The following is a 22700-nucleotide window of genomic DNA, read 5'->3' as shown; positions in this document are numbered from 1 at the left end:
CTGGATGATGGGATCAAGTGTACCCTGATGAAGTTTGCTGACAACACCACGCTGAGTGGGGAAGTGGACACTTCAGAAGGAAAAGTCACGCTGTTCCTGCATAGGCTGGAAGAGTGGGCTAACAAGAACCTCATGAAATTCAAGGACAAGAGTAAGGTCAAATTCGAATCCATATACATAGAATCTGTATTCGGAATGAAGATCGTATCTTCTCTCTCCTAATACCTGCTTACTCGATGTGGTAAGTAAATTCAATATTCCACCAGACACCATTAAATAAAAGACTGATATAACTGCAGAATTGTGTGCAAACTCAAAAAATACTTATTTCACACCCACTTCATGTATACCAAATGGTTTTAAAAAGTCAGTTGTAGCCATAACAACACAGAAAAAAAGCACAAATATTTTCTGGTTTGAATGAAATTATGAAAAAATAATTAAATAGCACCATCCAAAAGACTACTTACGAACAGCACATTTAAATAATCTGGAAAAAAAAAACCCACAAAAAAACGAAGAAAAGTAATTCTCTATTAAATTAATTTCATTGTACAGGAAGAAAATAGAATAAAGCCTATTTATCTACAGCTCTTTGTCCTGAAAACCATGCATCCACATATATAGTACCATCAGCTTCTTGCAGCATCCATACCATATTGGTGTGGGTTAAGAGAAAGCATATTCTGTGCTCAGTCTATCACTGTATGTAGCAGTTTGCTCACCACATGTGTTGAACAGAATGTAGTCCACATTTTACCTAAATCTCTCCCAGCATTTGGAGTTTTTTTCTCTGCTTAGATTTTTCACCAAATTTTGATGAACATCAACGTTGAATATTTTTTCAAATTTCTCTATATTTGGCTAATGAGTTCTGCTGTTATTAGGAGCGAAGAGAAAGAATGTCCTCACAGACAAAAGACAACATTGCATAAACCTTATCACCCACTGAAATTCTCTAAAGAATGCTATCAAGACTTAACATTCATTTTGTCTTTTTACATATTATCATATGTATTTTACATTCCAGTCACACCTTTCCACCCTATAATGAAGTTTATTTGTGGTTCCCACCCTTCAATTACACTTGGGAAGAGAAACAGGAGACTGCTTTTCTTCCCATGAGAGAGGAAAACAAAGAGAAGAAAACAAATGCCCTCTATCTGGACTAAGCCTGCTTATCATAAACAGGAACACACTGGGGTAACAGAGAAAAAAAATTACTCGGGTAAGTGAATCATTTAAGTGATATATTCAGAGATGCCAAATGTGGAGGACTTCAAGACCTGAAGCAGTGGGTCTGCAGCCAGACCCTGTAAGAACCAGCAGCAGACCTACTCCTCTCCTCTCCTCTCCTCTCCTCTCCTCTCCTCTCCCTCTCCTCCCAAACCTGTTCCTCCCCATCCACTTTGATCCCTCCCTTTCCCCACCTTTAGCCCTACCCTGGATGATCTTCAAGGTCTATTCCAACCTAGACGATTCTGTGATTCTGTGATCCTTATAATACAAATTTTTAAGAGGTAAACACCTTAATTAAAGGATTATGGCAACTGACGTTTAGTAGCCTCAAAACAACAGTCTGACTGTGCAGGACTATGACTTTTCTTTTTGGATTACTTACAAATTTACAATGAGCTACTCTTCAAAATCATGGTATATATTGAAACATGAGAGAAATACACTCTGTTCTAGCCTTTTCTTGTCAATGAAAATGTTTTGTTACTGATACACTGAGTCCTTTGTTCAACACATCAATGAATATTATCAATCTTTTCTTGCTTTCACTCCTCTATTATTGTATTAGTTTATTAACATCAAAGAAGAACAACAATTATTTTATTTTATTTTCCCTTTAGCTGTGAAGTGCATGGTATAGTGGAGTACCTGGTCCATGACTGCTACTGCTATATAATATATATATATAAAATATATATATATATATATATATATAAATACATAAAATAACAAAATATAATAACAAAACCCACAGTATTAAATAACATGCCTATAGAGAATAGCTGAATTTCCCCTTGCAGCCTTGGCCTTTTGCTGTTGATGCCTCTTTCTAGTAATCTGATGCCCTAATCCATTGCATCCCTTCAATTTCCTGTATTAAGGCCTGTCAAGGTAGACACCCTATTTTCTCTATCTGGTCTAGGAGGGTTAATCTCCACCGGGCAACTAAGAAAAAAATAATAAACCCCAGCAATTACGAAAATGTCACTTTCCTTTTTCTGGCAGGACCATATGTCACATGTTAGAAAAATGTCAGGGTTTCCACAGGCTACAGTGTTGTTATTGATACTGTTCATATTGTACAGTAAAGCATATAGATTCAGAGTTTAATGATTTTACTTTTTATAACAGAATGCAAAAAAATGTTACCCCTAACAGTGATGTAAAAAAACCCCCAAACCCTGAGATCTCAATATGACACAGAACTGATTTTCTATGTAAAGATAATATTTCATCATCAGTAGAAAATGTTCATAGCATAATAAAAAAAACAAAAAACAAAAAAACCCAAAACCAAACACAAAACCCCAAGAACCAGAATACCTGATTCCCGGTTCTCTAAGGCAAGCTCCTTACTTCTCTTACTTAGATTAAAGTTGAGTCATTCTGAACAAGTGAAGCCTGAGGTGTACGGATGTCTCCACCTCTTCTAGTGATATGCCCTCAAGGAGTTATGCCTCATCATTCCTCACTAGAAAAAATCTTTGAGGGTTTTCAAGGATAGCTCTTAAGAGACCTTGTTGCAATATTCTAGCCCAAAGGTACAGAACACCATGGGCAGATTTGTGTCCATTATCATCTTTGAATATTTCAAAAATTAAATTTGTCATATAAATGTGATTCTTGAACTACTTCACTATAAGGCATTACTAGTTTACACTTTGATGTTACTGAATTTTACCAGAGATATAATCTTTAAGTGAAACAAGAGGGAAATTGCCTGTAATTTTTAATAGAATTTGATGCAGAGAGAATATCTTAAATTTTTGTAGCAATTGTAGAACTGGACAAGACAAAAAACAGTCAATAGCAAGAGGAAAAATGGGAAGAATAATAGACAAGGAAACATATTTGATGCTGTTAGAAGGCATACGTAATTCTGTAAAGGAAACCTATTCAGAAGGTGATCTAATCTGCAGGATGTACTTTCTGAAGTGATTTTGGAGTTATTTATTCCATGGCACTAGATTACAAATTCAGTGAAAGGAGTTTATAGAAAGTTACGTATCATCAATTATTTATACAGTCAGATGTGTTTTCATTGTTTAGTTACAATAAAAACTTTTTATTTCTTTCTAACTTTCTTTAAATTTCTTTGAATCTTTAGATATTTGGGTGTTCATTGATGGGGGATGTTTATTCTGGGGGCTGTGATGCCTAACAAGTAAACCCACCTAAAATTATTTTTCTTTAAGCATTTATGAGATTTAAGAAAAACAAACAAACAAATACACTCCCTTTGTTCCTAGGTACAGTTGAATATGTCCAACTTAAAGAAGTCCAAATAAAATAAAGAAGTCCAAATAAAATAATTCACAAAAAAACCCCAAGTAACATCATCTATTATTCACTATTTACTTAGTTTTTAGAGAACTAAAAATTAGAAGAAAACTAAGTACTTAAAAATGAATAAAATAGGAATTAATTAGATGTTAGAATTTGACAGTGAAAAAATATTTCTTAAAGTATTGAAAATTAGTTTTTAGATAATTTTTTTAATTTTCACCTTTTCTTGGTAGATCTTTATTCGCAAGAATCCTTTCTGATAAAGTAAAAATGATCCTGAATATTCCACTTTGACATTATGCTATGTAGAGAAATAATTATGCAATTGATATTATTCATTTAAAACATATTATTTCACTTGTTCTTTTTTTTTCAACACAGAATCCCACTCAGATGAAAGTGATACAAACACCTGTTTACATCATCTAACTATCATCAGATAGTGTTCAAATGTGATACCTATAGAATCTCTCCAGGATATACTTGTTAAGTTGAATTTTGATATGTCCATTTTAAGAAAAAGGTTTAGGAAAAGAATATGAAGTAGAACAATTTTGTGACTTCAGCTGGTACAGTGCTGTAGTTTGGGTTTAGTGTGTGAATAATGTTGATAACGCACTGATATTTTAGTAGTTGCTCAGTAGTGCTTATCCTAAGTTAAGGATTTTTCAGTTTCCGATGCTCTGCCAGCAAGGAGGTGCTGGGAGGGGGCATAGCCAGGACAGCTGCCCAAACTAGCCAAAGGGATATTCCATACCACAGGACGCCATGCTCACTATATAAAATGGGGGGAGCTGTCTGGGAGGAGCCGCTCACAGCTCAAGGACTGGCTGGGCATTGGTCAGTGTGTGGTGAGCAATTGCACTGTGCATCTCTCGTATTTTCTTATGTCTTATTTCTCTCTTTGGTATCTTCCTTTTCATTGTCATTATAATTATATATTTTATTATTATATCTATTATACATTTTGTTTTATTTTGATTATTAAAATGTCCTTATCTCAACCCATAAGTTTGGGTTTTTTTCCTGATTTACTTCCCCATCCCAGTTAGGGAGGAGGGTTGAGTGAGCAGCTGCATGGCTCTTAGCCGCCAGTTGGGGTTAGCCATGACAAACAGCAAAAAAAGACAAACCACCAAACCCGTCAATGATAGATTTCAGATACAAGCAGAAAGATGTGAGAGAGAAACTTATTTCTGGCTACCTTACCGCAAGGAAAATGTAACTCAGAGACAGTTGTAACACAATTTGTTTTCCCATTTCTTTATTTTATAGTGCATTAAGAGTTAACACTGATTTAGCACATGATTGTGAATATGTTCAGGGATTTATACTCCACACAAAAACTTGTCTTCCATTACACAAGGTAAAGCATCAATTACAAGTAAAGAAGACATGCAGGAGAATAACCAACTTAGCTTTTTCAGGTCTCTGAGGATTTTTTTTTTTTTTTTTTTTCTCCCTGAATAGTTTGCAAACTCAGAAAATGTTGAGGTACTGTGAAAAATCAATGTAACACAGACTCTTTGTGTGAACTCTCTATCTGGTACTGGAAAAAACCAACTCTCTTAAGATACTCATTGCAAAAGATTCACTCGGTAATTCTACAGTTTTAAGCAGTTTGGCTAACCTTCAAATACTTAACCAACTGCAGCTCTGAACATAGAAAATATCCTCCTTTCTGAGATTTCTGCAGTGTTCAAAATACACCCTGACACAAATTAAATGTACAATTGAAATTTTTATTAATGAGTGTTAGTTCTGGCCAAAACTTAAGACTGGTTATACAGTTTTGGGATTATGAATAATTTACAATTGTAAGGATTATTATTTTGTAAAAATAATTGTCACAAAGTGACAATCTCATAATTGTCATATTTCCCTGCCATAACTGGTTGCATGTTTTTCCTCACCTGCTAAATTATCAAGTGACAGCTTTGCTCAGAGCCCTTTTGAAATTAAAATTAATCAATTGAACTAGACTCACTAGGGTCTAAACAGCATTATAACAACTATTTCTGAAATTAAAATGGTCTGGATTAAGGAATGGCACGGTTCTTATAAATTTGATTTTATAATTTAAGAAATCATTAAGGAATTGTTAAATTAAACCCTGCTTCATGAATGGCAAGAAATAAGTTCAGTTTCTAGTCGTAATCTGTTTAAAATCCCAAGAGCAAAAAGCACTTCGTGATTTATATTTTCTTGCATTTTAACATCACTCAGGAATATTACACTTCTACAAACTTCTTTTTAGATATGTTCTGTTTCTCATCTTTCAGATGTTTCCAGGGGAAAATTAATTTAATTTAATGAAGGATGGGCATGTTTAATGATTATTATTACTGAATTTATCCTTCTGAAGTACTTTAGATTTCATGAGCTTTTTTTAAAGGGTTAGAGAAAGTTGCTACTGAATTAGGCACATAATTCAACAAGTTTTTGTGACTATAACCAGAAAATAGTAAAGGTTAAACAAACTCCAGAGTAGATCTGCTGAACTTACCTAGGTTATTATAGGATGATTATCCAGTGGTATCTATTTAAAAGCATATGAAGCTCTGCAGTGTATCTTTGGAAATATTATTTAATCTATATCAACAATAGAGTTAGTCAAAATGTTAAAATACTTAGTAAAATGTTCAAGCAAAATAACTTTTAAAATTTTTTTATTTGAGAATCTCTTTTAACTGAAATGGTATCTTTCATTAAAAAAAATGATCTGTTACAAACATTTGACAACATACTGATCATCTTCACAAGTAGGTGATTATTCTATGTTCTTGTACACTTGTACAACTGACGGAGAGATATTTTTCTCTAGATCTTTGCAAGCGCTTCACAGAAACAGTTATAGTTGCTTCCTACGAAAGGAAAGAGAAGCTAGAATTTAGTCAAAGAAGCAACCATGGATTGGCACAGACTTTTTTTTTTTTTTTTTTTTTTTTTTTTTTTTTTTTTTTTTTTTTCATTCCGTTGAGGTATATTATCACACTAGGAAACAGGCAAATTACATAGCCATGAACTTCAACTTAGGAAAGAATAGCAAATATAAAAACCAATAATTAAATATTGAGACTGGCCAGATCTTGAAACACTGTTTTTCTCAGCTTATTTCTTTGGGCATTCTCACCAATGCATAGCTGGTAAATTCCTGCTAATGTTGACTCTACTACTCAGGTGAGAAAACCAAAAATTAAAGTGAAATATTTCTATGAGCATCATAGGTCAGATTTTTTGAGATCACTCTCATAACTTTTGCTGAGATGCAATAGATAACTTAGTCTAGTAAAACATAGTAAAAGATATCTGGTTTTATCTAACAAATTTTCTGCTAGCACACTGAAGATGCTCTTTATCTCCCCTATTCTTTATACAGATTTATAGTGCATTTGGTCCATTACTATTTATGAATATACTCATCAGTAATTGTTCTGTAGATCTTCTGAACCAAACTTCCAGTTTGTTGACTGGAATTTGCAGTGTTAATATTGTGTTATCCTTTTCAGTCTTACATTTCTGTGATTTAAGTCTTCCTGGTTTAAAATCAGATATACTATCCTCATACTTAAAGGTGAAATAGCACAGGCTGGCCTAAACCCATCAGAACAAAAAAAAAAAGGAAGAGTGATAAGTAATGCTGAAGTGTAAAGAGAATGTCATTGACAACATAAAATAATAGCATTTTGTGATGGTATTTCAGCTTGTGCCTTGCTCATACCAAACTCATCACAAGTTTGAAGCTAGAAAACCAACAAAATGGCCTTTAGCTTCCTTCTGTTTTCCAGCCACTCTACAAACACAGACAGTGCACAAACATCACCATGTCTTGAAATCACCACCACCTCTTCAGCTAATATTCAGTTTATGTTGAAATGATAGAATAAACCAATGTTCTTCAGGCAAAAAAATAAACAAAACAAAACAAAACTTGATAAAAACCCCCACACACTATTATGGGATACTTTTTCTCTCTTTTTCTGCTTTAATACAAGGTTATGACACTAAAGTGCTTCATAAGCCTTTCATCTCTGCATAAATGGATGACTAAATATCTTTTCAGGTTTTTCTCTAAATACCCTATATCTAACTTCAGGGATCCTTTGATGTTTGACAATCCAAGTGTTGTCTGTGTTCAAAGAGCTAAACTCAGCTTCCGTTTCCTGGATTTCCTGTGAACATCTAGGTCAACGAAAAGATTTGAAGTGGCATCCCCAGTGCTGTGAGACTCTACTAATGCAGTATTCCTTACCTGCATTCAGTAAAACTATTTAATTATCAGGTCTGCCAGAATAGTTGAACACACTTGAAATACTTGCTTCCTAAAAAGATGCGCAGAAATCAGATCATTATCCCTTTGCTACTTTTTCATTAACTCCCCTCAAAACTCTGCAAAAGTATAAGCTTCCAGAACAGGTTATAATTCAAACTAAAGTTGGTATCAAGAGGCAGAAGGACATGTTTCCCTACATTCTGGCTCTAAAGTTAGCCAGAACAAGCTCAGCCTTCTGGTGCAGATCACCCATGTAGCAGAATCCTGTTCAGCGAAGGCTTTCAGCCTCAGCATGAATGATCTCCACCCTAATTTTGTAAGATTTAAGGATACAAGATATAAAATGCTGTCATTAACTGCAAAACCAAGTTTGATGTGTAGGCCTGGTTTTAAACAGTGATTTACAAGAAGCTCAGCAGAGGACATTTTGCTTCTTACTGCCTATGAAACCATTGCACCAGTTCTTACTTGATTTACTTTTTACATCTGAAATCTACATTGATAAGATCGTTTACAATGTACTAATATCTCCAGGTGCATTTGGAGCTTTCCAAGAAATGTTTAATCATTAACTGTTTAGCTCAAAGATGCGGTACCTACCCTGAAATAGAGATTTTAATACATCTAGCATCAGCAGAAAAAAACCTCCACCCGTTTGAGAGTAAGAAGGACAGACTGCCTCAGATTCATATAAGAATAATTATTTTCAGCTATGGGAACAGAAAGAATGACTGGAAAATCCTATTATCTAGCAAATGCCATTAACTTGGTAGAATAAATCCAAGTTCACCCTTGTTCTTTTAATACTGCTTCATGAAGAATGAATTTTAGTATTTCACTTTTTCATGTAAGGAATTAACATATATGATAAAGGATCAGGGCCAGCACCTGGGAACTGTGGTATTTATGTAAGTCTTCAGGGTCTCAAGAATCATACTTATCACTCCTGGAGATACATCGTTGTTGCCAAGAAATCCCCTGAAAAATCTGCCTGAGGAAAATTAGTGTTTTAAAACAACCTGAATTAAATATTTGAGCAGTTACAGAGAATTAAAATATATTTGAAGAAATTACTTTTTCACAAGTGTACAACATCAAACACAGAGCTTTTTTTTTTTTTTTTTTTTTTTTTTTTTTCCCCTTTAAGAAGGCCTCCCATTCAGTGATGACCTAACTTGGGAAACTGTAATTCCCTATGAATATTTCACTGCCATTGATTCACTGACTGTCACTTTGGCATTAGCAGTGTTACATGCTCGTTTAAAGGGTCACCATTACCAATTCCAGTCCAGGCTAGATAGACTGACATGACACTAACAGAATGGAAAGGTTACTTCTTAAACATATTAGGTATGACACAAAGCACTATCTAACTCAAATGAAATTTGACAGTTTTTGGTGTGTGATTCCTTCAGTTTTATAAATGGACTAATGATTTAATTAATCCATACTGCTGAGAAACATCATAAACTTCATAGTTTCAAGAATGAGCACTCTCTAATGATTTTATTACCTAACACTTCCATAAATATTTTAAGAAATACCTTAAGAAAAAAAATCAAAAAATGGTCAGTGAATTTTAACCTGGTGACCTGTGAGCACAGTAGTTTAGGTATGCTACCATGTGAACTGCTTCCCTTTTGGGAAATGTCCCATTGAATGCTTTCCACTGACTCTGGAAATTATTTGTCAAAAGATGCTACTGCAGATGTTTCCATTTGAAAGAAAGTTGTGAAAGAAGTAGAGGGAGAGGTACATCTCCTCCCAAACTGCTTGTCAGTCTTAATTCAAGAGAAGATCCAGAAACTAGAATTTATCCCTTTTGGCAGCAGAGGCTGAAACATTTTCAAAGAAGGCTTTCCATGAAAAAATATTCCATAAAGAGTCACAGCACTGGTGACAGAATAAGGATACACCCACTCAGAAAGCTTAATGTAAAGTATTAACCTTTCAGATTATATTTTCACAGGAAGATGCCATAAATATGTTGCAATCTTTTGAGCAGGACCTTTCTAGTGCCTTGTTTATGTAGCACTCAGCAGTAAGCAGAGTGGGAGCATTGTCATTACTTTGCAGATTATTAATTTGATTTCTGCAGATTCTCCTGTGACACTCCACAGTCATCTCCACCTATGGAGTCATGTGTGATGACACTATGCTGACTTCTGTTCTTTTCAGAACCTTATAAATGGATTATTATTTCTGAATTGGGAACCTGAGTACAGGGTACTATTAGTACAAATAACATTAAGATGTAAGGGCAATATATAGACATACCCAGGCTGGCAAAAATAAAGAAAAAAATCAACTGACAGGAATCAAGAAATAACATATTTCCACCTAATGAAAAGGAAATTTTTACCTGTACATTTTTGCCATAAATTTTCCAAAATTTGTATCTTGATCAGGATTAAATAGTCAGTTGCCAAGATACCAGAGAATAATGTTGCTCTTAGCTAGAGGCAAAAGTACATTTCCAGTTACAACTGACTAAGACAAAATTGATTAAGAGAAAATCCTAGGAGGGAGCCATGAAAAGGCATTTCAGAAAGCAGAAGTTATCTGTGGAGAGACTGTATAGTTTCTGTTCAGGCCTACAGATTTCAATAAAACAATAGTGATATGAGAGAGACCACAAACATTTGAAATATAAAATAATTTAATTTGGTTCCTAGAAGCTAAATAAAAAACTCACCCTTCTTAGATTATGAAGAAATATTTGCCGTAGTGGTTATAAAGTCGGGAGACTAACAGTCAAAAAAAATCATGGAGCACAGTTTTAAACCTGCAGTTTTAAAAAATTCTGCCAAGGAGCAATCTGACCTTCTGATCTCCTGTTTCAAGCCTTGAAATACAAAGAAGTCCAGGGCCATGGAACAAAGTGGATGCTGTTGCAATAAAAAAATTTATCTTGATTAATCAAGGAATTACCAATCTATCAGCTTCATTCCCATCTGTTGAAAAATAACAGGTAGGACTCAATTAATAAAGAAGGAGAAGGCCATGTTAACTGGCATGAATTATACAAAAGTGCTGATAGTATTCTTAATAATTAAAGGAAGACAATTAATCCAAATCAGAAAGTAGATCTTATTTTTTTTTTTTTTTTTTTTTTTTTTTTTTTGTGTGCAGTTGTAAATCTGGCTGGTAAAAGCAATGGTGATGATACTCTTTAAAAACTCATTTCTTTTGATGCCACAACTATTCAAATTAAATTGTTCTAATTTCTTATTCAAAATGTAAACTATCCTGAAAACTGAAATCAATGAAACATTGATTAATTGATAATGTGAGTAAAAAGAAGAATTGTCTGTTACTAGGATGGTTTTCCACTGGGATCCCAGATACCTAGTCGTGCCTAATCATTGTTTCACATAATCTAAAAATGACCTTAAAAAACCTCTAGTCCTAACAAACAAGATTTGTAAATTACACAATAATCATAGCTATAATGCTGGATTATTTGATGAGTAGGAAAAAAAAGCAACAACCCCCTGCCACGAAGTTTGTTTTTCAATGTCACTAGAGGCAAAATAGTGGTGCTAAGTACCAAGAACATGGACCATATTTCTAGGATGAAAGATTTTGAATAACTTCAAAATCAAATCACTGCAAGCCAATGTCACATGAAAAATAACAACAAAATGTTCTGATGGGTAAAATAATAAATTATATATCTATATCTATATCTCTCTCTCTCTATATATATATATATCTCAGCTGTCTTACACAGCTCCTACTCGAACACTGTGTTTATAACTCACACAGGATGTCAAGGAACTGGAGAGGGTTCAGAGAAGCGTTATTATTGATTTAAAAGTGTGGAAATTATGCCTTCTAGTAAAAAATTCAAGTCCTATACTAATGGAAATGTTAAAGGTGGCCTGTCCAGGAGTAAAATAGATTTAGAATACCAAAAAAGATAATTAATATATTAACAGCATGAAGTCACAAAATCAAAGTCTGAAAATTAAAGCTGGAAATTTTAAGGCTGAAATAAGTACACATTTAATACTCTAGCAGATTAAGCACTGGATCAACCTTATCACAAGCTTCTGCAGTGTCTTTTGTCAACAAATGTGTTTTGGTTTAAAATTTGATTATTTTGTCCTCAAATATTTGCTATAGTTATAGAGATTTTATAAAGTCTATTGCCTGATTTAGAGAGATCAGACTAGGTAACTGCATTAGTTCTTGAATGTTACTTAAGAATACTATCCCACTCTGTTACTTAAATGTAGTTCTCACTGTTCATAAGGCGCACACCTTGAAAGAATAGGATGGTCTCCCTGATGACATTCCACAGTATGGAATACAGCTATTTAGGAGGTAAACATCATGGTTTATCTGCAATTATCATTAATGTTGTTTTCAGTTTACTTTCTTATCAAAATTACATCCGTTCTTACAGCCTCCTTTATTGCATTGAGAGAAAGAAAAAAATCTTACAAATTCTGCTTAACTGTAATAAATTCTAGTAAGCAAACTCCACAACTGACTGGCCTGAGGTTTTTCTAAGGCTGATGATTGATAGACATCAGGAAGACATGCAAATTTAAGAAATTTCAAGCATCATTTAAGAGCTGTTTTTCAATTGTGACGCTTTACAGATACAACTTAAAAAAACAGTACACACATATGTTGGAATGTATTCTTTATTTTTCTTAAATGTAATGGATTCTTGAAAGCATCACACATGCGAAATTACTGAGATCCAAAAACTTTACATGTTTAGAAAAGTTGCATATAGCCAATGTCTTCCATTCATTCAATGTACAGGCAGCATTAAACTTTGTCTGAAATCCTGCCATTCCAATAAGACAGTTACTTGAATCAGACATATTTTTAAGGACCTGGTCCATGATATGTAAGGGTCATCTCCAAAAATCTCTAACATGGAAACAAAACTTCACAAGCTCCTACTTACAGTGTTTGAATTGTCAGTTTCTTAAAGGAGACATTAAATTGGCACTTACACTAATAAATTATTATTATAATTGTATGGAACTCAAGATTGGTTTTGAGTATGTCCTATAAGAGAGCTACAGAAACCTTCTCAGCAGGCTGAAACTTGTTGACCTGATTTCTACTTTCATAAACCTCGAAGGCCAATATTTTACTGATACCATCCCCTGAACTACACTCATTAAAATTCTTTGTACCCATTCATATCTGCACTGCAGGATCATCTCTGGAAAGCTATATTTTCATCTTCACAAAATAGAAAAAAAAATATTCATAAAACTTTAAATTAATTACTTCACAATTATCCATATTTATATTACAGATTCACTTAGCCAGTTGAGATCATTGGCCCAGTGACATGAATGCACATATTTCTGCATGAAAAAACCCAACATGCTAGTGAAATGTGTTGGAATATAGTGCTTCATGTCCTCATGTTAGATGAGAAGAACTCAAGGCTAGTGACACTGTTTTGGAATTATGGATGTCAATATTTTAGATTGTAAAAAAAAGATGTTCTTTCATATCACATTTGAAAATTCTGAGGTAGGCTGAAGTTATGAATTATAAGCACTTTAACATTTATTGTACTCTATCTAATTATTATTAACTACAACTCTTTAAAATCTGAACATTTTTATATGTTTTCCTTTACAGCTAAACTCTGAAGTTCTAATTCAGGAAAAAGTATTTCTATGACTTCTTTTTCCCCTTAAAAAAAGAGTTATTCATTACATAAATTAGAAAAGTATCAATTTTTATTATTTGATCTGTGAAAAATTAATATTTAACCCTCAAAATATTTTTTTTCTTTGAAGGTAATCGTTAGCAAGTACTAAGGAGTAGCATGATTGTTACGTAACGTTGATCAAACCACCATCACTTTAGCACCAGTTTTACTTATTCTGTAGTATATTAAAATTTAAATGAAGTTTAATATCAATGCCAATTCTGTTTATATAAAACATTTTACTTATATTGTCTTACAGTAGTGATGGTAGTCCAAGGCAATCAATAAAGGGCTCTTTGGCTCTGCATCCCAAGAAATAAACCTCAAATATGTAGACTTCCAAAGCACACTAAATATCTCTGCCAGAGCTATCACTTATAACAGAGATAACTATCACTTATAACAGAGATAACTATAATTGGTAGATAACTACCAATTTCTCAACCATTTCAGGCCAATCCTAATGAAGTACCAGTGCAATCCCTCTCTCTCTATCTCTGAATTCATCAAAATAAAAAAAGAATGATGTAAGGGCTTTATATCATGTCTTTGAATTATAACTGCTCTTCTGTTTATTTGGTATTATGGAATAACCTTCACCTTCACCAGCTCTCCCACTTTTGTTGACTGAATTCTGCTAACCCCATGTGGCACCTGAACGATGATGTAAATTAAATTTGACATCTCTATTGACTGAGTCATTGAAAGACAAAAAGCAAGCACCACTGATTTCCTAAATGCTATTTTTATATGGAAAAATATTTCTTTTTCCTAACAAATAAAATTCTATTCTGTAGAAATTACTTCCTCTTATGATAAATGAAATTATAAGTGGCTCGTGTGCCACTTACTATTAAAGTGGCTGATTACTTTGAATAAACACTTCTTTGTTGCAGTTTCTCATAGTGTTTGACCATTCATGGCATATTTTTACATTTTTGTGATATTCTGTGCAATTTTGTTCTTTTTCTGAAGTTTATCCTAAATAATTTATGACACATCATTGCTGAAATTAAAAGAAATACTGTTCTGCTTGTGCTAAAACACAAGCTGTTACAATCAAAAAACCTGGAAATACTAGCACATCTGTCTCATGTATCTGGGACTTCAGTTTCGAGAAGCGTGTTGTCCAGATGCCATAAATGCTCCTTCCTTGTTCTTCTGAAAACATCTATAAACTTTACCTTTTATAAATCTCTGCATTGTCAATCTACACATGGTTAAATCTGTCAGGTCTCAGCAGCTAAATGATCTGGAAACTCAGAATGTTTCACTTAACACAGCCTATATCCACTAATAATATTGAATCTTGTCTTTGTGCAGAAAGCAAGATTTATTTTTTTCCTCCAAATGCTTCATCCAGGGCTAAAGACCATAATGGAACTTGACACAAAACAAATAAGGAAAATCACTGTATTTTTCTATAGTCAATAAGAAAGGAAAGAAGAAAAAACTTTCTGAAATATGGAAAGAACAGAAGAAAGAGGAAAAATACCCAAACAAACCAAAGGATAGATAAAGTAGCAGACAGAGGTAAAAGAAAAAAATTCTCATGGCCTGTCAAAACCTCCTAAAAAACAGAGTGAACCACAAAGCTTCCCTAGAGGTAAGCACAAAACAAATTACTGCTTTCCAGTGTCTATCACTTACATGCATCCTTTGGTAAAGTAGTTTTGATAATCCCAGTCTGAAGATGAACAGGAAATTAAGAGATAACAGGAAATGACTGTAAAAAATAAAAATAATCTCCCACTAATTAAAAACAACATCCTCCATCTTCATCCAGTCCCTGTCCTCTTTCAATCAAACAAAAATGCATCACAAGTATGGCAGGTTGTAGACAAAAAACTGAAAAGGTAGAATGTGCCAGACTATATGTAACCTGAAATCTCCCTGGCATATGGAGCCATTCTGATACAGTTTTTAGTTACATGATCACATACTTTTTTTTTTTTTTTTTTTTCCCCCCCCCAGAGGATCCGTACTTCATTTAGGTACCATGTACTGGAAATAGACAGGATTATATGTTTCAGAAAGCTGAAGTTCAATTTGCAGGGGTCGTAAGTGTTGACAGTCGAAACTGAAATCAGTGGGAGCTCTGTTCTGAATTAAAGTGCTGTGAAAGTGCTAAAAAAATATGGAAAAAAAAGTCAGCCTCTTAGCTTCTTGGGTGAGGCACAGAAACCAGTCCACATTTTTGGAGATGTTGCCTATAATTTCTGACCAAATTCCCAAGTGAAGTGGGGACAATATAACATCATCTTAGAAAACTACTGTAAGGATGAATCTGCTGACAGACTGGAAGAGTGAAAATATTCTGAATGAAGACTCCAGAGTCAAGCTCTTATGAAAACTAGAAATTCTTTGTTTCCTAAAGATTTGCTTGTTATAGAACAGACAGGACTAGATGGGACTCATATAGAACATTTAGGACTAGATAAAACTCCACAAATAATGAATATAAAAAATAATTTCTTTAAGAAAAACACTAAATGCCTGTGTTTCAGCATTACACAGATATGACTACAGTCAACATTCCTGGACACAGATGTAATTTCATTAGCTGCCTTCTGTTTATATGTTACATAATAATTATCCTTCTAGAGCTAAGAATATGTCCATCACATCTCCATAGATATAAAGTTGACTGTTCAGGTACTAGAGGACGCTATCATAGAATCACAGAATCATACAATGGTTTGGGTTGGAAGGTACCTTTAAAGATCATCTAGGCAAACCCCTGCCATGGGCAGGGACACTTTTCATAGACCATGTTGCTCAAAGACCCATCCAACACACCGGTGAACACTGCCCGGAAGGGGGCATCCACAACTTCTCTGGGCAACCAGTTCCACAGTCCCATCATAGTAAAGAATTTCTTCCTTATATCCAATCTAAATCTACCCTCTTTCAGTTTAAAACTGTTGCCCCTTGTCCTGTTACTACGGAGCCCAGTAAAAAGTCTCCATCTTTCTTATAAGCCCCCTTTAAGTACTGGAAGGCCGCAGTAAGGTCTCCACAAAGCCTTCTCCTCTGCAGGCTGAACTTCCCCAACTCTCTCAGCCTTTCTTCATAGAAGAGGTGCTCCACCTCTCTGATCATTTTCATGACCTCCTCTCTGGACCTGCTCTAACATGTCCATGTCTTTCTTGTACTGGAGACCTCAGAACAGGGTGCAGTACCCCATGTGGGGCCTCACAAGACTGAAGCAGAAGGAAAGAATAACCTCCCTTGACTTGCTGGCCATGTTGCTTCTTATGCAGCACAGGACACAACTGGCTTTCGGTGCTGCAAGAGCACCTTGTCTTCTTATGTCCAATTTTACACCTACCAATATCCCCAAGTCCTTCTTCACAGAGCTGCTCTCCATTCATCAGCTAGTCTGTATTGATACTGGGGGTTTCCCCAACCCAGATGCAGGCCCTTGCACATGGCCTTGTTGAATTCCATGAGGTTCACACCAGTCCACTCCTCAAGCCTGTCAAGGTCCCTCTAGATGGCATCCCTTCCCTGAAGCATATCAACTGCAGCACTCAGGCTGGTGTCATCTGCAAACTTACTGAAGGTGCAATTAATCCCATAGTCTGTGTCATTAATAAAGATATTGAACAGTTTTGGTACCATATATGGATCCTTAAGGGACACCACTTGTTACTCTTTGTAACTCTTTGGACGTGACCACCCAGACAATTCCTTCTAGTCCACCATTATATAAATAGTCCATCCATCAAATCCATATCTCCCCCATTTGAGAAGAACATAAGAATGTTGTGGGAGACCATGTCAAAGGTTTTACAGAAGTCAAGATAGATGGCATCAGTTGCTCTTCTTTTATCCGCCAGTGCAGTCACTCCATCCTAGAAAACCACTAGGTTAGTCAGGCATGATTTGCCCTTTGTGAATTCATATTGGTTGTCTCTTATGACCTCCCTGTCATCCATATGTCTTGACATAACTTCCAGGATGATCTGTTCCATGATCTCCACAGCCACAGAGGTGAGGCCGACAGGTTAGTAGCTCCCAGGGCCCTCCTTTTTACTGTTTTTAAAAATGGGCGTGATGTTTCCCTTTTTCCAGTCACTGGGAACTTCACCTGACTGCCACGACTTTTCAAATATGATAGTGAGTGGCTTGGCAACTGTATCAGCCAATTCCCTCACGACCCTGGGGTGTATCTCATCAGGTCCGATGGACTTGTACATGTTCAGGTTCCTCATACAGTCTAGAATTTGATCTCCTATGATGGGTGGGACTTCATTCTCCTATTCCCTGCCTTCAGATTCAGGAACTTGAGAGAGGGGAAGAGCAATTGCTGAAGCAAAAATAAAAAATGAAGTGTTTAAGCCTTCTCCATGCCACCAGATAACCTGTCTCATTTATCAGGGCGAGTACAATTTATTTTGTCTTCCTTTTCTGACTAATGTAATTGCAGATGCCTTTCTCACTATTCTTCATTTCCCTTAATTTAGCTGTATCTGTGCCTTAGGTTTCATGATGCCATCCCTACACTTCCAGTCAGTATCTCTATGTTCTTCCCAGGATACATGTCTCTGTTTCCACTGTGTATGTATTTCCCTCTTATGTTTCAGTTTGACCAAGAGGTTATTTCTTTCTCAACCATGCTGGTCCCCTGCCATATCTTCCTTACAGTCTGAGCAGAGTCAGCCTTCCAGACTGTGTGTTGTTTGGAGTAGTGTGGCATTATGTACAATAGACATTTTTGGTTTGCCTCTGGAACTAAACCCCAAAATTCTAATTTAGAGGAAAAAAACATTTAAAAAAATCAATGTACTGAACTGCTCTGTCAGCACCAAGTAGTAGCTCAGACACAGCAATAAAAGCATTGAAATACAAAACTGCTGTTTATGGTCTTTCACAAACACGGTCATTCATTGACACTAATACGAAATTCAAATGTCTGTGTTCTGTTTCTGTGGAAATGAACATTGTTTTCAACTTATATGCACTCTAAATACGCAATAAATAATCCAATTCTACAGCAAAGACAGCAAGAATTCTGGAGAAGCTGAAGCTCTTTGCCATTTTTGCCAAAGAGATCTATGCAACTAGAGAAACCTTGTTTTGTTATACCATAGGCAATAAAAATCATCAGATTGATCTGAAAAGGTGTACCACAGTTTTTAAATTGCTTCCTAGTACATCTAATGCAAGGGCTGCAGGTTGTCTGTTTATATTTGCCTATACATAGGAGGGACAGCACTGACTTCAAATAAGCTAAAATATCCTGTAAACTCCTGAACATTAAAATCCATTGTTCAAATCCTTCTCAAATTAATTTTGCTTACTTGATGGTCTGAGAAAGATCAAAAAAAAAAAAAAAAAAGCTAAAAATTCCTCCAGGCCTCTGAAGGTTATGGCCCAACAAGGAAAAAAAAAATATTATTGAGCCTAAAGCAAATTGTCAGACTTTTAGCACTTCTAAAACCTAAATCTAAAAGTACAGTAAAGGGAAGGAGGATGGGGTAGTGACAATGATATTTGTAAAGTTTTTGGCAAGTATTATAATGAAGAAGGAAGGCAAGAGTACAGAGCCAGTATCTTTCCTCTCTCTCCATCTGGTAACAGGCAGAGAGATTCCATGCTATGAAGTGGTCGCAGCTTCATTTTCACATGATTTTCTCTCTTTTTTTGCACACCCTTCTCTTATCTGTAATTTGGTCATTTCCACCATCTGCTAAAGTAGGCAGGATGGTGAATAACAGCTGATCAAAAACTTCCCTGTGGCTTCCAGGCAGATATTGCTTGAACAGATAAAATAAGTTCAAATATTTTTTCAAGCAATGACAATTAATTTGGCTAGCTGTTCATTTGAGCTGAATATTTAACACAATATGCAGTTTTAAAAATAATTTATGGGACTTTTTAATGATGATTCATATTTTAACACTATAGATCATAAATATGCACTCCATTTTTGTATCAAGGTAATAAAAACTTTGAAAAGCATATTAGAATTCTAAAGACTGCATTAATGCATTCATGCTTTATAAACACATATTAAAGACTGTTTATTCAAATTCCATCAGTAAAAGAGAATTATCAAATAAATGAGAATTAAATTGTGTCTCTTCAGCAAAGACCTACACAGAAGATACCCTAATTCCAAACTACATTTATATCAATCATCTGCACAGTGCTGTACTTCCATGGATTTCTCTGAAATTTTTACTTTTTCAGAAACAAGGAAAATGAAGCTCAGAGTCTAGCCAAAACCAGAAAGTTAAGTGACAATCACCTGGAAGAACGTTCCAGACACTGAAACCTCACAGCTTTTCATTGAAGACAATGTCAGAAATCCTACTGGCAGCACACTAAAGAAATGTCAAGGGGGAGAAAGGAACCAACCATTTCTTCCTGCTTCAATAGATCTAGTAAATTATGTTTATGTGCACACATACACAGTCTTGCTCTGTAACCAGACCTAAATATTTGCAAGCACCCCTGGACTTGCTTTGTTCCTACCTTTTCAGTTTTTGATATTTGAAGAGTCAATTTGAGAGTTAAATCTGGAAACTTTCGATACAAAGCAAGCTTCATTTAGTTGTACAGACATTACACCACAAATTGAAATTTGTTTTCATATTTTGGGGATTTCTGAAGAATTGAGGTAGAGAGGATAGGAGTAGCAAAGGAATCTACTGTCTGTGCATTCATCTAATCACAAATTTTAAGTAAATGGCAGGAGAAATAAACTATAAACATGAAAGTTCAATTTGCAACCTATATGTTAGCTAATTTTCAACAGATGTATTTGCTATGAAGCGTGGAAGTGTTCTCTAAGCTTTGGTAAACTGATCAAGTTGTCTTGCAAATGTACAGGAAAATAAAAATTTAGGGCATTCATTGTCTATCAAAATTAAGCTTTTTAAAATAATAATAATAATAATAATAATAATAATAATAATAATAATAATAATAATAATTATTATTATTATTATTATTATTATTATTTATTATTATTTCAGATTCTGCCATTCTGGAAGTTAGGTACTTCTCTGAAAACATCTTATGACATTCTGTAGTGTTTATATAGCACGTCAAAGATCATAAATTAAAATAATACAAACATAGTCATTTGTCTAAATACTAATTTTAATATAAGCACTATCAATCCATTTACTAGGCCAATTATTAAACATTTTAAATTCAGATGGTATTTGATACCACTTCCACTGATTGACCAGGTAGGTGTTCTGATATTTAAAAAATCAAGAAAACATAATTCAGGTCATTTATCTTCCTAAAGTGGTTATGTATCATTTGATTAAATCTTTAAAACATATTTCTGAACTAGATGATTTGCTTTTGTCAAGTAATTTTAAAATGCTCCCTGCATAAGGCCTCAAAAATTTCAATACCCTTGATTTTATTTATATATTTTTTTCAAATAGTGAGTATAGTAAGTCTTTCTTCAAATGGTATCTGTCAATATCACAATATGATAGCATTCAAGCATTTGTTATCTGCAAGTGCAGAACATCTGCTATTTTGTCAGTTAGCAACATTGTGCAATAATTTTTCCCTCCCCCCTACCCCTCTGTTATTATGCAAAATGTGTTCAGACAAGAAATGCTTAGAGAAAAATTGTTCCTGCAGTGAGATATTTTGACACAAAAATCTTTTCTCATCAAAGATGAAAAGCACCTTGTCATTCATTTCTAATTACAGCCTCCATTCAGTCAGTACAGAAAGATGCCAACTCCCCGTGGTGATGTCATACACTGACATTTACAAAACTACACTGGACTTTGTCTACTCTTGGTGTTTGCCAAGATCAGTCAGTGTCAGCACTGATACACACTGACAAAGGGAATTTATAATTACAAGCGATAATTATGTTTAAAGACAAGAAAAGGGCATTATGCTTTCTGATATCAATAGTTGCCAAATCATCTTCTAAAACAGTAGGAAAAACGTGATTTCATATTCCTATTCTGAGATGCTAAGATATTAAACTACAATGACAACAGAGATTTCACACTCCAAGAATCAATTTGAAAAGATTTAAACTTATTAAAGATAAAAATTAACTATTAAAGTTATTAGAAAGTTATTAAAGTTATTAAAATTAACTTATTAAAGATTAAAATTAACTATTTAGTGTTCTTCAATTAGTGTTATCACACAGGCTAATACTACGAGTGGGGAAATAGCTAAATGGAAGCGGTGAGAATGTGAGAATGAAAAGCCTTTGAGAAATTCTAATCCTGACCAAAACAGCATTAGATAGTCTAATTCAAACTACAGATGTACTCATATTAGCATACATCAGGAGAAGAGACAAATACCCCTCATTAGTTCTACTAATTTTCCGAAATTAAAAGAAAATACTTGTAATTGTATGAGTATAAGCTACAAGTTTATTTTCCGTCTTATTAGGAATTATTTATAGCAATCAAGATAACCACAATGGGAAGAACTTCAGAGCTCTTGACATAATTGTCCAATAGATCTTCTTGGTAATTTCAAGATGACATGATTTAGAAGTCCAGTTCAAGTTATTAATGAACTCAACACAGATATGAAACATTTTACCTATGGTCCATAATATTTTCATAGAATCATAGAACACCAGGTTGGAAGAGACCTTGAGAATCATCTGGTCCAAACTTTCTTGACAAAAGCACTTTCTAGACAAGATGGCCCAGCACCCCGTCAAGCCAAATCTTAAAAGTGTCCAATGTTGGGAAATCCACCACCTCCCTGGGGAAATTATTCTAATGGATGATTGTTCTCATTAGTTAAAATTTTCCTCTTGTGTCCAATCAGAATGTCTGCATGAGATTTCCCTTCTTTAACATCAGAGAATAAACTATTCTCAAGGGGAGCATGATATACTGTATTGCTTTGAATACCTTGCTCTCAACTAAGAATGGGATTTTCTTCTTCTTGAGCTAAGACTATGCTTAGTCTCTTTTTAGCTGTGCTCCTTCTTATAGAAAGCTGCCCTTGGGAAAACCTGTCCCAAAAGGTTATGAAAGCATAACCTCAAAATAAAAATAAAAGTGGGACAAAATCAAATTACTATTGAAGGATAAAATTTTTAAGGAAGAGTCCCTATGAATTATTATTCTATTTTCTATCGAAATACTCTTGCTCCAACAAGAAAATCAATCTGAAATGCACAAAACGTATTAAATCTGTTACATGGATTATGATCTTTATCGGAATTGCACTGAACAAGTTCTA

At 34.5% G+C, this 22700-nt stretch overlaps 1 protein-coding gene across 10 annotated transcripts in view; it reads right to left on the bottom strand.

The window, feature by feature from the left end:
* The window catches only part of CNTN5 (contactin 5), a 673480-nt gene that overhangs the window by 445229 nt on the left and 205551 nt on the right, over nt 1-22700 (bottom strand). For 4 of the 10 annotated variants that reach the window (XM_026847687.1, XM_026847705.1, XM_026847696.1 and 1 more), the window contains one exon: nt 15141-15216. The exons of the other annotated variants lie outside the window; for them this stretch is intronic. The gene's annotated coding sequence lies outside the window, so the exon portion shown is untranslated. The remainder of the gene's footprint in view (nt 1-15140; nt 15217-22700) is intronic. 10 annotated transcript variants of the gene reach the window in all.

The sequence above is a fragment of the Athene cunicularia genome, assembly GCF_003259725.1.
Source record: "Athene cunicularia isolate RWA chromosome 1 unlocalized genomic scaffold, athCun1 chr1_part1, whole genome shotgun sequence".
In the NCBI taxonomy this organism is placed as follows: domain Eukaryota; kingdom Metazoa; phylum Chordata; class Aves; order Strigiformes; family Strigidae; genus Athene; species Athene cunicularia.
The sequence above is the reverse complement of the archived record's forward strand: the minus strand, read 5'-3'. Positions and strand labels throughout refer to the sequence as shown.